The sequence below is a fragment of the Nicotiana tabacum genome, chromosome 17 (assembly GCF_000715075.1).
Source record: "Nicotiana tabacum cultivar K326 chromosome 17, ASM71507v2, whole genome shotgun sequence".
Lineage (NCBI taxonomy): Eukaryota > Viridiplantae > Streptophyta > Magnoliopsida > Solanales > Solanaceae > Nicotiana > Nicotiana tabacum.
Genome location: NC_134096.1, coordinates 30,191,988 through 30,211,597, shown reverse-complemented (window position 1 = coordinate 30,211,597; position 19,610 = coordinate 30,191,988).

Here is a 19,610-nt window from a genome sequence, read left to right as displayed (position 1 = left end):
GCTCAGGCTCAATTTTGTTAAGGGTGTGACTTTGGGTCTGCAACTGTGCTATTGCCACTTGCTGAGCTTGTAACATTTCGAAGATCAATCGCAAGCTAACTCCATCGCCTTCCCCTTCGGGTGCTTCTCGAGCTGATGGCCGTGGTGCCCCCCGAATGCTATTTTCGGGGTCAGTTGGCAGGTTGATGTTGATGGCAACCTGTGAGTTAGCGTCGCTAGGGTCAGCGATTGGGACACCATTGGGATCAACAGGAGGTACGTCATAGCTGGGTACCACGTTATTATTTTCACAGTGGTGGCCTGACTCGGCGTCAACGTTCAAGTGAGCAGACTGAGAATATAACATTCTTAGATTAACCTGAAATCAAACTTCAAAGAGCAAGTATAAAATGGGGTGCGTTATGGAGATTCATATTAAATCGCCACTATTATCCTTTTCCCCACGGTGGGCGTCAAACTGTTTATCCTAAAATGAGTTATTATTAAATTTATACGTGACTTAATTTAATACGAATGATATATAAATAGAAAATAATTAAAGTAAAGAGAAGCAAAACGATCGAACCAAGCATAATGTACAATTAAGTCGGGCCTTTGGGTTAACATTGAAAATTGACCTCGGTCGAGCTCTCGATACGAGCTGAGTTGCAACGAAATAATTAAGCAGCTGAAGAACACTATGAACAGTAGCTAGAGAATAAAATAATTTTTTATTAGTTTGATATGCGTGCCAACCTTGGTTTTAAAACGAAAAAGTTCTCCCCTTGGGGTCTCTTTCTATACACAACTCTTTTGACAACCTTTCATTTTCCAAAGGATCCTTCATTTTAAATAATTCTTAATATATTCCCTTGCTCCTAAGAACGTGTAAGTTATTTGGTTTGCCTTCTTACGGATTATGCCTTTATCTCTTATTTCATTGATGATCTATCTTCTTCATTTATTATCTTCCAGTACTTCACATTTTAAAAGACTTTTCTTTCTTGGTTTACTAACTTCAGTGAACTTTTAAAATGTGCTATGAGGTTCCTTTTTGCAGGGATAGCAGCCAACAGAGAGGTGTAAAAATGACTTTGCCGTATATATGTGAATTTGGATGGAGAGACGACTTCTGGAAATTGATGTAAGGATTAATATGTTGTGATCTATAGTCTCATTCTTTCTGGGAGCTAGGCAACATCCAATATAGAAGAAAGTTTAGCGGTTGATATATCAAAATCTTTCAATGAGTAAATTGAGATTAAGAGATCTTACTAACTTCTGCAATAAGCTTTGCATTTTTTTGTTAGGTAAAAGGGCCAAATATACCCCTTAACTTTCGGATATTGTCTACATTTAATTTTCGTTATACTATCCGGTCAAATTTATTCTTATTGTTATACTATCCGACCAAATTTACCCCTACCATCAGCAAACTTTTAAAAATTACCCCTTTATCTGTTAGGTAATCCAAAATCTCCCAATTTTCTTTTGTTTAAATCACTTGTTGTTCTTCTCGCTCCACTATTGATGTGAATGCTAAAGGTACTAGACTGTACAGATTATTCATGGATATTTTTATTTACCATTGCATCTACTTCTTTTCTTGTGATAATGGGTTTGGAATTGGTTTAAAATTTTATTCATTTTTCAACCATATACACACCGTAGAATTCAGGGGGTCTATTTATTGTATATTATATGCAACAATTCATCATGTACGTACATGCATATTCGAATATATTTTGTTATTGTCTGATTAATATAAAATCCGATCGACTAACTTAAGCGCGCACAATGCGTGGGCATTAGATTAAAGCAAAGTTGAATTCGACAATGTAAAGTATCCGTGAAACTTCAACTTCTATCATTAATACTTGTAAAGTCTCCATACCTTTGGTGATCAAGTTGGGGTATTGTAAATAATTTTGGAATTTAGACAAGGTACCTAATTTATATTCTTCAATTTACTATACTTTATTTACTAATCGTTATATTATTTTAATATTTCTTTCTCTCATTTTTTTTCAATTAAGAAAGCATGTAAATGCCTACTATTTCAAAAATAGTGGATAAAAAAAAAGAATAAGTGACTTAATTAAAATTATTTGGGAGATTCTAGGTCATCTGACGGACTGAAAAAATTTACTGATGGTAGGGGTAAATTTGGCCAGATAATATAACAGTAGGGGTAAGTTTGGCTAAATAATATAACGGTAGTTAGATGTAGACAATACCGGGTAAATTTGGACCTTTTCCCTTTTTGTTACCATTTATGGTGCGAAGAGAAAGCAAATCGTAATCTAGAAGTTCGCTTGATCATTTTTTACTAGCATAGATAAACTAGATTTATTTGCTTTAATGTGATTTTTTTCCGTGGTTATTATTAAAAAAAAATATTTTTTTCAGTCAATTTTCATACCTTTGAACATTCATTGTGTGTAATTGTTTTCTCTTTCCATTTAAATCTCATTAATATTCTGTTATAAATTCAAAAGAGAAAACATAACAACCTACAAATAGAAACTGATTTTAGCGATTGACTAAGGGGTCGGTTATATGGCACATCTTATAAGCCAAGGTATTTTTCTCTTATTTTTCAATTATCTCTTAAAATACTATTTTTGTCATGAAGAGTTCCACCCAAAGTTATTCATTTCATGTCATATTTGGAGTGATAATGTTTTTTGTTGTGGAATCAGTTGATAAATTTAGATATTATATTACTCTCTTTTCCTTGCAGAAAGATTGATATGTGCTGGTCATGCTGCTATTTTCTAATTAGAATGATTACACGATTGATTGCACATGATATGGAACTACGGAAGAAGCATACAGTTCATATAGTGATTGCTACTTTTTCCCGAGATTGATAAATATATAATTTACAGAAAACAAACCCGACAGACAAAAAACATCATTCCTAAAAATATGAAATGTATTACATAGAGTATGAAACAACTAGAGCTGTCAAAATGGTCAGCCCAGCTCAAGCCTCGCGAGTTTTTAAATTTGGTGGGATAGTACGGGTCAGCCCGTCATCTAAAATTATCACAACCCAAAATTCAGCTAATCGTGATATCACCTAACCCAACTCTCCAGGTATACAATAGTCAACACAATTCTAATGAAATAAAAGTGGTCAACAAATGATATAACTGAATTTCATACAATATCTCAAGGTCTGATTGTACAAGTCATGAGCCACTAAGATTAGATTTACAAAACTGGTATGAAATAAATACAACATCAGTTTGAATTGTACATAAACAAAATTCAAATCTAAAACTACCAAGAATAAGTGGTAGTTAAATCCAAAAGGCTGGTACATCTTCAGTGCTAGCTTCCGTCATCCATAACATCTCAGCTCCATAAATTGACGATCAAAATCCTTCTTTAAACTTTGAAACTCCCAAACTTCGACGAACACTTCTGAATCATATCAAAACATTCCAGAATGACGCCAAACTTTACGCACAAGTCACAAACCACGATACGAACCCATTTCAAGGCTCGGAACTCCAACGGACATCGATAGCACCAAAATTCACCTCAAACCAAACTTAGGAAATTCTAAAACCTTAAAAATGCCAACTTTTCACAAAAAGCGCTGAAATTCTCCCGGGCGACCCGATACTCAACCCGAATATATGCCCCAGTCTGAAATCATCATACGAACCTATTGGAACCTTCAAATCCCGCTTCTGAAGTCGTTTACTCAAAAGTCAAACATTGGTCAACTCTTCCAACTTAAAGCTTCTGAATTTAGAATTTTCTTTCCAAATCAACTGCGAACTTCCCGAAATTCAATTCCGACAACACGTACAAGTCATAATACCTAAAGTGAAGCTATTCAAGGCCTCAATCCACCAAACGACGCGCTAGAGCTCAAAATGACCGGTCGGATCGTTACATTCTCCCCCACTTAAACATACGTTCATCCTCGAACATGCTAAGAACTGCTCCAGAGTTGTCCAAAATTACTTTTCAACACCTCGTGCACCTGCTCGTGCCACCACAACCCAGTTGAGCACATTAGCTCGAGCTAGACTGAAGATCCTCCCTTTTATTTAGTCAATAAGCCTCAGAACCAAATTCCAACCTCTGAAATCTTCTACAAGATCTGATTCTAACATACGAACACTGTATCAATACACCTTTGCTGAATTCCCACCATACACCACATGATTCACAAGCCCATAATAATATCCTCTGACCACAATAACTACAATTTCACGAATCTGAAGCACGCAATACACCTCATAACACATGTGAGCCCTGTTCCAACTCTTGTAATACCGCCACGACGAAAGAGATGTGTAGAAACTCATAACCACCTGTCACAACAATAAATCATGGGGTCTCTTCACCTGAAAAGCACCATTACCCCATTCTAAACTAGATAATGATATATGCTCTTTAATATACCCTACATAACTCTGACCGCACAGATCCCAGGTCCAATAACCTCGTCTCACCCAGTACAAGATGCTCAGGCAATAAGCCATCGCAAACACTGCCAAAATCTCATATGACGCCAATAATGCACCCGCAGGCTACAAACTCGAATGCGATACATAAGGAAAAATGAACTCTGGAAAGGAACTATCCTGCGTACCAAAGAAGACAGTCAAACAAACTCTATGAACCCTTCTCAGAGAATGAGAAACAAAATACACAAGAATAGATATAGAACCGTACTCAACATCTCACTGTTGCGGTGTGCAACCCGACACACACACGATACCGTTACGGCGTGCAACCCGATCCAAACAACGTACCCATGGCGGCGTGCCATCTGATCCACACATAACAATAAATAAGGAAATGACCATCAAGCCACAATGCTTATACCTACGAAATAACGAATATCGACCAGCAGCACGCCAAGTGCAAAAATACCACCCTGGAGAGATGGATATCGCCATACGCCACAAAACCTAAGCACGGCTAAGGTGCGATAAATGACATGCATCTCGAGAGCCATCCTCCTCATATAATACCATAAGCTTCAGGGACCCCAACATATGCTCATATAATCCTGACTACGGGAATCACATCCAATGTCCGAAGACTCCTCCATAAGCAATGCCATGCTGAATGAACACATCCGGCCTGATGTAGAGCACACATTCACATTAGACCCATCAACGGGACCTCAAGCCGGTTCTGGTCATACCATACTGGGCTAAGAACCTTTGAAGGATCCACAATAAACTTTTCCATCACACACAAGAACAACCGCCTAATCCGGAACGAGCTCACACAGGCCACAACCCAAGGAATATAATGCCTCTAAAATATAAACTCTCACATTTGTGATATTACCAAAATCTACATACTTGGTTTTAATCCTTAACAATCAAGTGACTAACATGCCCCATTTATACAAATCTACCCGTGGGGTACACTCCCACAACCTTCCGCTCAGGTAGCAAAGTCCGCGCATCCATACCACCAACCCTTCTAAATCTGTAAAGCAAATCAAGAATTCGCAAATTAATACACAAAGCCTCTTACATAAAATGTCGTTCTTAGGTGACAATAAAGAAATTTCCAGCTTACTCTGAACATCTAAATTTTTCCCTTGCTCATCCGAGCCCGTGACATTCTTGTCAACACCGAACCGCAACCTTGATTCCTCAACTTTCAGATTCCCATACTGCTCACCGCACCTATCTTGTCGTTACGCGATATTACATGCATTCACCATAACCCTTGAACTACTAGTAGAATAACTACATTGACTAGAAATCTTTCACTTAGCTCATTTCAGAAGAACCAATGCAACACACAACTGAATTCCCAAATCGCCAAAAATACCAACCTCAAGTCGTGATCTAATCCGCCATGACTCTTCCAGAATCCATTTACACAACAAGGCCATTTGAATCCAATACCTCCCAGATCAATCAAGTTATGGTGACCATCGAGCCTGCACGTACATCCACAAACCACATGTACAATTTCACACATCGACGGAACTAATCATTGCCACAATCATGCCAACTCAACCATTACTAACCGACCCACTTCTTTCAATTTACCCTCGGCTTGCCTTGGAAATAATAATTGCTCCATTCAAAGATGTAACGAACCCAATCTGCACTCGTCTCGAGTGACCCGCATCACGAGACCACATCGTCTCATTACTTATGAACCATCTCATATTCTCCTTACGCTGCACAATAGCATCTCCAACTGGTACGCCCATTCTGCAAGACCTTCCGTGAATCCGAAGCTATTTCTTCCTTTCATCCAATACTCACCGCATACCCGATGATAACATAGAACATTCCAAGTCCTTAGGCACTACACTTTAATTCTTGAACCCACTAAGATCGTTGTTGAGATTCACCCACTCTGACCTAGTCCCGAATATAACCAAACTCCAATGCTCTACTAGCACATGAAGACCCTCTCAAAGAAGCAACCGGCTGAACTATTTTTCTTGTACATCACATCCACACGAAGTATAAACTCTAAATCTTCCCAAAACCTGAACGCGAACCGATAAGGCAAGTACAACACACATTCATCAAGTTCCTTTCTCGAATTACTCCTGATATTTTCTTTTCTTAGTTAGAATTAACCAGAAACCGCACAAGCAGACAACCACGCGATCCAATCGTAGACGGTGGGGCTCCCCCACTTAGCTTTAAGCTACCACCACATAATGTAAATGATCCCTCCTTCTCAACTACCATGATCACGTACCGTTAACCCGTCGAATCATCAGTCACAATCACGTATTTGACCTCTTACCGGGTAGTAAGTAGTATTCTTCGCAGAAGCTTCATCAACATCACACAACTGCTAAACTGCTCACAAGAGATAACCCACATATATAATTCCATGCCGACATCTTCCAATGACGCTACACCGGGTACAACTACCACGAGTTCAGTAAATCCTCCTGAGCCCATGCTCGTCCACTAGCTGTACAAGCTTGTTCCTTCCTCATTGACATCAACTGAAATTTCAACAATAACTTCCAAACTCAAAGCCATGTTGCATCCGAAACGATAATCAAATCTTCACACCCCTCATTATTTCAAGCAAACTCCTTTATGCCACATTAAATCTTTCTCCATATAGTAACCACCATTCCAATTATAATCCATGGACCTAGTCACTTTCCACCATGACTCCCAAATCGCTCTAATCTTCCTCACGGTACGTGTCTATCCTACCACATAATCCATATGCTACTCTGCCACTTTCACTTCGGTCAAACCATCTCCGTTAAGCAACTTCTCGACCTCCGCTACTCATACTTGACTTGCTAGTAGTTCATCCGCCCCGAGACACCACCTGCCATGCCCTTCCTCATACTTCGCTGCCCAAATATTGCCCCAAATCAAATCCATACCTGTAGCACCTGAACTAATAGATTTGTCCCAACTCTAGACCTCCTGGAACATCATCTTTCTTGAGCCATCAACATTAGAAACACCGATTCGATCCCAAAACCGCTACACACCGCTATCTTTGACAACCGCTCCCCCGACACCATTTCACAACACTCTGCCCCGAAGGCGAATTAAAGAAGACCATAACACCGGTGAACCTTAATGCATTCAACAAAGATGGAGACACCACATCGCAATTGATAATTCCACCACACCCGAAAATACCATGTCTCGTCACTTCATCAACCAAAGCCCGAGCATTCATAGACCGATTGTCTTTCCTCCACTGGATTTAAATGTCGAACCCCTAAACCGTGCACTGAGAAATCCTCCTTTTGAGTCGTTCACTGCCTTGTCACATAGATGAGCACCCTACCATCACACCAACACTGCGCGATAATAATGCATGAACATCATAGTAATCTGTGTGTAGCCTCAAAGCCATAGGCACTATAGATATAGGGCATGAAATAACAGAGCCCCTTTACACAAGACGACCATGGCAACTCACTCGAGTACGCAGGGAAAAATATCCTGCACCACATCTGCAGTACCATTACAACTCCTTAATGCCCAATCGATAACAAGCGCTTCACGTCGCATAAGATTGAGTAGGAAGGAAATAAAGGAATAAGCCTCAAAGGAATCAAACCGCATGAGGAAGAATCAAGAAGGGAAGTGCTCCTAACAGCCCTGTAGCCTCTCGAAGATAAGTACAAACGTCTCTATACCGATCCTCAAGACTCTACTAGACTTGCTCATGACTCGTGAGACATAAGTGAACCTAACGCTCTGATACCAAGCTATAATGACCCAAAATCCATAAAGGTTATAACCGCATTTGGGGAGAGAATCTCGGCAGAAATCACGCCTTTAATCAAGGAAAAGCTTATTAATTAATCTATCATGGGATTCTCACTATGTAATTTTTATTATATTCTAAGTAGGATTCCCCCACTATATGAAGAGTGGTTACCATCTGTAAAAGGGGACACATTCATTCATTCACACATTCAGATTTATTGAGATTTACATAACATCTAGCAAATATTATCCTTTTTGGGCTTTGATATTGATTCATCCGGTTCTCTTATCAATCACTCTCTATTTAATTTGGGTTTGTATTCATTCTTTTTACAGTTAAAATTCGATATATCTTTACTTATTTTTCCAATTTGTACCAAGTTATACCACGTATCCTTACACCTTCGTATAAATTCAACTCTATCCATTTTTCGAGTAAACAGTTTGGCGCCCACTGTGGGGCTAAAGATAATTGTTGTTATTTGGTACGCATCTATGTAAAACACACTATTTTACACTTGCTCTTGGAAGTGTCTTTGATTTCAGGTTATAAACGACGAACTCTCCATTAATGGCCCTACCTATCGACAACGAAGCTGGCCTTCAAGATGAGAATAACAACCTAACGCTCAGGGATGAAAGGCCACTGATTGACCCCATTGGAACTCGGGCCGTAGATCCAATTGACGTTAATTCGCATGTGGCCATTGAGGTGAACCAACATTCCGACCCGGAATACAACATTCATGGTGGAACTCATTCTGCAGTTCAAAATACCTAAAATGTTGGAGAACACGGGATCAGCCTGCGTATGATTTTTGAAATGTTACAAGCTAAACATGTAGCGATAGATCAGTTGTAGAGCCACACCCAGGCACCGAGAAGGCCCGAGCCCGATCCATCCCGAGAAGTCACCCATAAAACGGGACCAGCTGTAGTAAGATCAAATGAGCGAGAATCAGGGACTAATCCTGAAATTATTAGGATGCTCGAGGAACTGACAAAATGAGTTGAGTCAGGAGAAAAGAGGATTGAAGCAAACGACAAAAAAATAGAAACTTATAACTCTAGGGTTGATAAGATCCTGGGGGCACCACCAGTATTGAAGGGCTTAGATACTAAAAAATTTGTACAAAAGTCTTTCCCCCCGAGCGTAGCTCCTAAACCGATCCCCAAGAAGTTCCGCATGCCCAAAATTCCTAAATATAATGGGACGACCGACCCCAATGAACATGTCACCTCTTACACATTTGATATTAAAGGGAACGATCTAGAAGACAATGAGATCGAATCCGTGTTATTAAAGAAGTTTGGAGAAACCCTGTCAAAGGGAGCAATGATATGGTATCATAATTTACCGCCTAACTCTATCGATTATTTTGCTATGCTTGCAGATTCTTTCATAAAAGCACATGTCAGAGCCATAAAGGTCGAGACCAGGAAGTCGGACCTTCTCAAGGTAAGGAAAAGAGATAACGAGATGCTAAGAGAGTTCGTATCTCGTTTCCAAATGGAACAAATAGATCTACCACCGGCCACAGACGATTGGGCCATTCAATCTTTCACCCAAGGACTAAACGAACGAAGCTCGATGGTTTCATGACAGTTGAAGCAGAACTTGATCGAGTACCTGGCTGTTACCTGGGCCGATTTACGCAATCTATATCAATCGAAGATTAGAGTCGAAGACGATTAGTTGGGTTCTGGGTCCGTTATTAAAAGGGACATCGATTGAGAACCAAAGTCGAACAGGGACCGATACCGGCCGTATAACGGAGATCGTAGGGGTAGCAAACCGGGACACAACTCTATACGAGGCGAAAGGATAAGTGATCGAGGCCAAAGGGCCTCAAGTGCTGATGAACAAGAATGGGTTCGACATGCATACCGGACGTAAGGAAGCACCGTATATAACTTCAACATTGATGCATCCGCCATTGTGTCGGCTATCGGACGCATCAAAGATGCTAAATGGCCTCGGCCTCTGCAGTCCGATCCAGCCTAGAGAAATACCAATCAAATGTACAAGTATTATGGCACCCATGGCCATAGAACGGAAGAATGCGGGCAGTTGAGATAGGAGGTAGCCCGGTTATTCAATAAAGTGCACCTTCGAGAGTTTTTAAGTGATTGGGCCAAGAACCATTTCAAAAACAGAGAGTTCAGTAGACAAAACGAACAAGAAAAGCCACAACACATCATCCACATAATCATCGGAGGGATAGATGTTCCCTAGGGGCCGGTGCTTAAATGCACTAAGATGTCGATTATAAGAGAGAAGCGGTAAGAACTCAGGATTACATACCTAAAGGAACCTTGTCCTTTAGTGACGAAGACGCGAAAGGAATCATGCAGCCCCATAACGATGTACTGGTAATATCTATACTTATGAATAAAACTCAAGTTAAGCGTGTGTTAATTGATCCAAGTATTTCGTCCAACATCATTCGATCAAGGGTCGTAGAGCAACTCGGTCTACAGGACCAGGTCGTGCCTATAACCCTGGTACTAAACGGATTCAATATGGCATGTGAAACTACTAAGGGCAAGATAATTTTGCCAGTAAACATGGCCGGGACCATCCAAGAAACAAAGTTCCACGTGATCGAGGGTGACATGAGATATAACGCCCTATTTTGGAGGCCGTGGATCCACAACATTAGAGCAGTACCCTTGACCCTTCACCAGGTTCTAAGATTCCCAACACCAGAGGGAATCAAAGCGGTCTACAGGGAGCAACCGGCTGTAAAAGGGAATGTTTACCATCGATGAAGTGATTCTGATATCATCACTATCATCGACAAAGGAATCAGATTCGAAGGAGAAACGAGACACCAAATAGCAATCACAAACATCAACCTCGACCCAACTAGAGAAGCAGAAGACTGACAAAGATGATGATTATGGGATCCCTCGATACTTCATGGTCCCCAATGATTCTGACGCTACCAAATCAACGGTCGAAGAACTGGAAAAAATCACGCTAATCAAACATCTGCCCGAGCGAAAGGGATCCCACCGCAAATAACCACCCATAGACTAAACTTGGATCCAAAATTCCATCCGGTAAAGCAAAAAAGAAGGCCCTAGTCCGAGGTTAAACATGCCTTCATCAAGGACGAGGTAACCAAACTTCTTAAAATAGGATCCATTCGAGAAGTAAAATACCCTGAATGGCTAGCAAACATGGTGGTAGTCACTAAGAAGGGAAACAAACTTAGAATGTGTATAGATTATAAAGACCTGAATAAAGCATGCCCTAAGGATTCTTTTACTTTACCTAATATCGATCGTATGATCGATTCCACGGCCGGCCACGAGACTCTCATTTTTCTCGATGCCTACTTCGGGTACAACCAAATACAGATGAACCCAGAGGACCAGGAAAAGACCTCGTTTATCACTAAGTACGGTACCTACTGTTATAACGTAATTCCATTAGGTCTAAAAAAATTTGGTGCAACTTATCAACGCCTTGTAAATCGAATGTTTGAAAAACAAATAGGAAAATCAATGGAAGTTTATATTGATGACATGTTAGTTAAGTCCCTGAGAGCAGAGGACCATTTAAAGCATTTGTAGGAAACTTTCGATATACTGAGGGAGTACAATATGAAGCTTAACCCCCAAAAATGTGCATTCGGGGTTGGCTCGGGCAAGTTTCTTGGTGTCCAATCGGGGAATCGAGATTAACCCCGATAAAATCAAAGCTATCGAGGATATCACGGTAGTGGATAATGTAAAGGCCGTGCAGAGGCTAACGAGATGGATTGCCTCCCTAAGACGATTCATTTTGAGATCCTAAGGTAGGAGTCACCGATTTTTCTCACTACTTAAGAAGAAGAGAAACTTTGCATAGACTCCGGAATGCTAGCAGGATTTGGAGGAACTAAAGCTGTATTTATCAAGTCCGTCGCTGCTTCATACCCCGAAAGTGGATGAGTAGCTTTACCTGTACTTAGCTGTCTCGGAGATAGCGGTAAGTGAAGTCCTGGTTTGAGAGAACGAGGTACACAATTTCCTATTTATTATGTCAGTCGGACCTTAGGCGAGGCCGAAACTAGATATCCACACTTAGAAAAATTAGCGCTTGCTTTAATAAGCGCCTCTAGGAAACTAAAACCATATTTTCAGTGTCATCCAATATGTGTTGTAACAACTTATCCTCTTCGAAATATTTTGCACAAACCCGAGCTTTTGGGTTGATTGGCCAAATGGGCCATAGAAATCAGTGGCTACAATATTGAGTATCGACCCCGAACTGCCATCAAATCTCAAATCTTGGGGGACTTCGTGGCTGACTTTACGTCGGACTTCTTACCCGAGATTGAAAAAGAACTACTGATAAAATCGAGTACCTCTTCGGGAGTCTAGACCCTCTTTACGGATGGTGCCTCAAATGCGAAGGGATCCGGACTAGGCATCATACTAAAATCACCCACAGGTAATGTAGTTAGACAGTCTATCAGAACTACAAAATTGACTAACAATGAGGCCGAGTATGAGGCCATGATTGCAGGTCTTGAACTAGCTAGAAGCTTGGGAGTGGAAGTCGTAGAGGCTAAGTATGATTCCCTCCTCGTGGTAAACCAAGTTAAACTAAAGGTGACTCTATATCGATTTAAGGAATGGACCTTGCAACATGTACCCCGAGAACAGAACATCGAGGCCGACGCTCTTGCAAACTTAGGTTCATCGGTCGAAGATGAAAAACTCAACTCGGGGACTGTCGTACAACTCATGAGATCGGTAATTGAAGAAGGTCACGCCGAGATAAACTCCACAAGTTTAACCTGGTATTGGAGAAACAAATACATAGAGTACTTCAAGAACGAGAAGCTTCCATCAGATCCAAAGGAATCGAGAGCTCTGCACACAAAGGCAACACGGTTCACCTTGTCCGAAGATGGAACGCTGTATAGAAGGACGCTCGATGGACCATTAGAAATATGTTTGGGACCGGGAGATACCGATTACATCCTACGGGAAATTCATGAGGACACTTGTGGAAATCATCCTGGTGCCGATTTGCTGGTCCACAAAGTAATCAACACACAGTATTATTGGACCGATATGGGCAAGGATGCAAGGGAATTCGTTCGAAAATGCGATAAATGCCAAAGGCATGCGCCCATGATTCATCAACTCGGGGAACTACTCCACTCGGTCCTATCTCCATGGCCTTTCATGAAATGGGGAATGGACATCGTTGACCCCCTCCCATTGGCCCCGGGTAAGGCTCAGTTTATTTTGTTTATGACTGATTATTTCTTTAAATGGGTTGAAGCACAGACTTTCGAGAAAGTCAGAGAAAAGGAAGTGATAGACTTCATTCGGGACCACATCATATGTCGATTCGGGATGCCATCCGAGATTGTATGTGATAATGGAAAACAATTCATCGGCAGCAAAGTAACTAAATTTCTCGAGGATCACAAGATCAAAAGGATCCTATCAACACCTTATCATCCCAGCGGGAACGGACAAGCCGACTCGACCAACAAAACCATCATCCAAAGTCTTAAGAAGAGATTGGCCGACACTAAAGGAAAATAGAGAGAAATACTACCCGAGGTCCTGTGGGCATACCGCACAACATCGAAATCCAGTACCGGAGCAACACCATTCTCGCTGGTTTATGGCGTCGAAGCTCTAATCCCAGTCAAGGTCAGAGAACCTAGCATCAGGTTTTGAAATGCAATAGAGGAGTCGAATAACGAGACCATGAATACGAGCCTAGAATTGTTGGATGAAAGACGGGAAGCCGTTCTCGTCCAATTGGTCGCCCAAAAATAGCAGATCAAAAGGTACTATAGTCGAAGAACCAATCTTCGACATTTTAACATCGAGGAATTGGTGCTTAGAAAAGTCACCCTCAACACTCGAAATATGAATGAAGGGAAACTAGGTCTGAACTGGGAAGGACCATATTAGGTTCTCAAAATCGTCAGAAAAGGATCCTACAAGCTCGGTATGATAAACGACAAACAACTACCCAGAAATTGGAACGTATCACACCTAAAATTATACTACTGCTAAGGTACGACCCTCCCATGCTCATTTGTATTTTGAAACTAACCCTTGTAGGTGTTTGACAAGAAATAGGGATGGATTCTTCAACACGAAGCCTTTAGGTCTGAAAGCACGTGTTGTACTCTTTTTCCCTTAGACCGGTTTTGTCCCAAATGGTTTTTCCGGCGAGGTTTTTAATGAGGTAACCATTGATCGTGCTAACTTAGAATAATTCAACAGTATCTGAGGCCTCTTTACAATCAACCTCGAATATTGGGGGGGGGGGGCATTAGCCCTCGAATATCAAGTTCGATGCAAGGGAGTTACTTCATGGCAATAGGGTCTCGATAGGAGAAATTTTTAAGGGTCAAATGGTCAAACAAACCATGCCCGCGTAGTTTGCTCGAGCCCTGGCACAAAACATGTACGCATGTATATTAACTTATAAAGAGAAATTTCTTCTTTACTGATATCTCATACCTTAGAAAGGTTCTTCTACTTCATATTCTCGATCTATTATGCAAACAGGATTAAGGGCCGACCATGACCAAAGTTAGAATGATTACCCCCTACAAATCGGGGACTGCCATCCAAAAAATCAATGAGATCAAATTGTATAAACGCTAAAGATCATAAGCCCAAGAGGCAACTACCGAACTAAAGAGGGATTTCTATAGGCCATGGCCACCCCACTCGAGGACTGATACTTCGGGCAAGCTCGAAAGTAAAACGGGAAAATAAGCCCAAGACATAAATCCCGGACTAAAGAGGCTACGGCCGAATTAACACGAATCAGAGACATCCAAATTCTGTAACAAAACAGGCCTTAGAAATCAATCATAAACCGGTTAAAAAGGCTACCCCCCGGAAAAATCATAAAAGGCTTCGATAATATGAAGCGTCGAAAACTCTAATAAGTACAAAATTGTTCGAACTATCGAACAATTCCCTATTTCATGCTAAGGTATTACAAGTTTAGCAAAATATGGATGATAAGAAACCCTTTCAAGCTGAAAAGGGGACAAAGCCATAAACAATGTTTTTACAAAAGCCTAAGGGTTACTTTACTTCGAGTTCGAGCAAGCACTAACTCGAACATAAAGCCTAAGTGTTGTTTTTTGTCTTGAGTTCGAGAGACCATCCTTGCTCAAATAAAAAACCTAAGGGTTAAATTACTTCGAGTTTGAGCAAGCACTCACTCGACCATAAAGCCTAAGGGCTATTTTTTGCCTTGAGTTCGAGAGACCGTCCTCGCTCAAATAAAAAACCTAAGGGTTACCTTACTTCGAGTTCAAGCACGCACTCACTCGACCATAAAGTCTATGGGCTATACTAATTCGGTTCTAATCAAATTGTATAAACCTCGGATCTTAGAATACAACTTCATAATTCTATAAGGCAGAAAGGAAGAAAGTTTTTTATATGTGTCGAAAATCATTTACAAGGGCAGCATGGCCCAATCAAGTTTCTCTACAAAAGATTGAAACAGTCTTAAAAGAAACACAAAAAATACTAATCCTAAAAGACTTAGTCCTCTCCGGGAGCAGCGTCTTTTCCCTCGAGGCCTCCTTCGCTTTCAGATCCGCTCAAACTCTAGGTATCATCATCATCAGGGAAGGCCAATACTCTAGCTTCGGCTTCAAGCTCCTTAGCATTCTCGATCTCGACTGTAAGATTGAAGCCACGATCATGGATTTCCTCGGCAGTCTCCCTTTGAGACTAGCATTTACCATGCTCGGCAACCCAGTTTACCCGAGCTTGAGTAGCCTCAGCAACCTCCTTTTGCTCAAACCTAAGCAGCTTCAGCATCAGACCGCTAGACAGCCACCATTGCATTAGCATCAACCATGGCTGCTTCGACCTCTTATTTTTCCGCTGCAAGTTCTGTGGCCAATCTCTCTCAATCAGAAGTTGATGAGCCCAATCGAGACTTGAACTGCTCGATTTCCTTGGCTTGCACCAAGTCCTTCTCTTTCAAGCTTCGGAGTTGGGTCTCTGCCGAGGCCAGTTGAGCTTGGGCAGCCTCCTTCTCTGAGGCAAGGCGGTCCATGTTCTTTTTCCACTCTTCGGCCTTCGCCTTCACTGCGTCCACTTCAACACGAAGTTTCCTGATCATATCAAACTTTTGCTGGACCTGTGGAACTGAACTGTTAGCCATCACGCCCGAGTCAGTGTCATTAACTTCAAAGATTCTTTTTACCTGCTCGAACAAATCGGCTTGTTCTTTCCGAGCTGCTTCTAGCTTAGCCCGAAGTCCTTTTTCTTCTCCCTCTCTCTGCTCACTGAGAAGCTTAAAGGCATTTTTCTCCGCGGTAAGCCCTCGGATTCCGGCTTCATACCAGCTCAGCTCCCCTCGGGATCGGAGAATCACCTCGTGATGAAGCATAGAGGCCTACGAAAATAGAGAGAAGGAATTATGAAAGGAAAAAAAATACAAGTATGAAAATTGACAAAGAAAAGATGAAATTACCCAATTCAGGGCCTGTTGAGCTTCGTTGAAAAGACAAGACACTCCCACCTCGTCCGAGCTCTTTTTCGGAGCCTCCAAATTACTCAGACCGATGACATGTTCTACCCTGACAAAATAACCACGGAAAATATCTCCCTCTCCATGGGCTCCCTCCTCGTGAAAAATATCCACGGCCTGGGTGTCACGTATCATCAACTGCGAAAATGAAGGAAACGAGGGGGAATCCCTGATCTTTATTGCCCCAAGTAGGTTTTTCGGGGAGTTCGACGTTTCAACTTCACATCACAACTTGATATTATAATGACGAACCTCAGACCATCATGCTTCAATCTTGATTAGTTACACGAAGGGGAAACTCGGTTTTGACCGTATACAGATAGCCCCCTTCTTCATTATTTCAAACTTTTACCTTCCAATCTTTTTCATTCCAATCTTCACAGTTCTTCGCCTTCCCCAAAGCTCCCTATTTCCATGTTTTGGAATTTCTTTGCTTGTTCTTCTCAGAACACCAAATACTTCCTTCTTCTTTGTTCACAAATATTTATATGGAAAAAATATCTAAAACTATTCCGCAGAAAGAGGCTGCTACCTCATCTCGGCCGGTCGGTGAGAAACCAGTGGTGGAGCCACGCCTTGAAGAACTCATTTCCGGGATGTGTGTTATCGATTCCGACTTTAAGGTCGAGAAACCCTCATCGGTTGCTAGTCGATGCGAGTCGGTATCGATATATATATGCTCGATACTCCAAAGCCTTCTTGATTTGATGAAGAAAGATTGCAATTGGGAAAACAAAGAGGTTGTGATACCGGCACCGGAGGAAGCGATCACTACCCACGTGGAAGGGTACCTGAGTGTTTACACTTATTCTTTCACGCTGGGTCCCCTTGATCCGGTCATCATCGATTTCTGCAAAAAATACCAAGTGACCCTCGGCCAAATTCACCCTTCTTTCTGGAGGATCGTAATACTGCTCCGTTTCTTCGTGAGCAAAATCGACGGTCTCCAAGGCGTTCACCTCCAGTATCGATAAAGACAAAGATCGGGGCTGGATGGGCCAGTTCGTTCGGGTGAAGACCGCAGACCTAATCCCGATTGAGAGCATGCCATTTCCTGAGAAATGGAATATGAAACGTAAGTATGATGCCATTTTTAATTTCCATTGGCTGTTTTTACTTCTTCATCCCTTCTTATCAGTGTTTTTATCAATGCAACCATTGCTTGGATGTCGGACGCAGTTCCCCATCTTGATAACTAGGTCAGGAGCCTGGTTTCGATGATGACATACGCCGAGCGCGTGCGGCGAGAGTTGTAAAAGGGCTAGTGGGAAGCTCGTACTCATGGTAAACCTTCTTCTTGGCTTTACCGCTTATCTCAAAACTGGCGAAGGTAATTACGAGAAAAAAAGCTGACTATGGAGTCGGTCTTGAGTCTAAGGGATGAAGAAGAAGAAGAAGAAGAAGAAGGTGACTTTGGGCTGGTGGACCGTGCACGAGATAGCACCGATATTCAAAATATTTTGGTACCAGTTGAAGTTGATACTGCTCCGTCCAGGCTTGATGAGGACGGGGAGGAGACTTCAACCAAAGTTCTCGAGCCGAGGGGGACCGATGATGTTTTACCTCGGGGCAAAGAGATCGTCGAAGAGGCGGTGGATGTCGGTACAGAAACCGAGCTCGAGGCTCCCCAACTATATCCTTCTTCATTTTTCTCCATCAATAATGTTGCTGCAAATCTTGATACATTTTGGCGGTACCCAAATGAATAGAATACCGGGAACTGTGGGACTCCTCAATAATTAATTCACAAAGCCCATCCACATTAGGTACAAAAATACGACCTTGCATCCGTAGAACTTCATCTTCTCCCACAGTAACCTGTTTGGCCCCACCGTGCCGCACCGTGTCCTTAAGGACAAGCAAATGGGGATCATCATACTGTCGCTCTCTGATGCGCTTATACAAGTAAGACCGAGTGATTGTGCAAGCTAGAATCCGATTGGGCTCTGAAACATCTAACCTCACGAACTGATTGGCCAAAGTCTAAACATCTGCAGCTAACGGCCTCTCACCAACCGGAATATATGCAAGGCTGCCCATACTCACAACCTTTCTACTCAAAGCATCGGCCACCACATTGGCTTTCCGGGGTGATACAAAATGGTGATATCATAGTCCTTCAACAACTCCAACCATCTTCTCTGCCTCAAATTGAGATCTTTTTATTTGAACAGATACTGTAGACTACGATGATCAGTGAATACCTCACACGAGACACTGTAAAGGTAATACCTCCAAATCTTCAGCGCATGAACAATGGCTACCAATTCTAAGTCATGAACAGGGTAATATTTCTTATGAACTTTTAACTGTCGCGACGCATATGCAATCACTCTGCCATCTTGCATTAATACTACACCAAGCCCAATGCAAAATGCATCGCAATATACTGTATAAGATCCTGAACCTATGGGCAATACCAACACTGGCACTGCAGTCAAAGCAGTCTTGAGATTCTGAAAGCTCAACTCACACTCGCCTGACCATCTGAATGGGGCACCCTTCTGGGTCTTAAATACACACCAACTAGGTGGAAAAATCAATGGGGAAGAAAGATTATTGATTGAAAATGAGCACAAGGGACTTACCTCAAGGATTCCTTCTAAACTCCTCTCAAGAATCGTCAAAACCCGAGCTCAAAATGTTTAAAATGAAGCAAAATCGCGAACCCCCGTATTTTTGTGTTCTGTCCAGCACTTCCGCTTCTGTGAAGCAACCACTTACCTACATCTGCATCTTCTTCCGCTTCTGTGGCCCCTGACTTCGCTCCTGCGGACTCGCTTCTCCGAGCCTCCAAGACGCTTCTGCGGAACCCAGTCCCTCGCCGAATTCCGCTTTTGCGATCCCGCCGGTACGACAATTCCCTCGCACCTGTG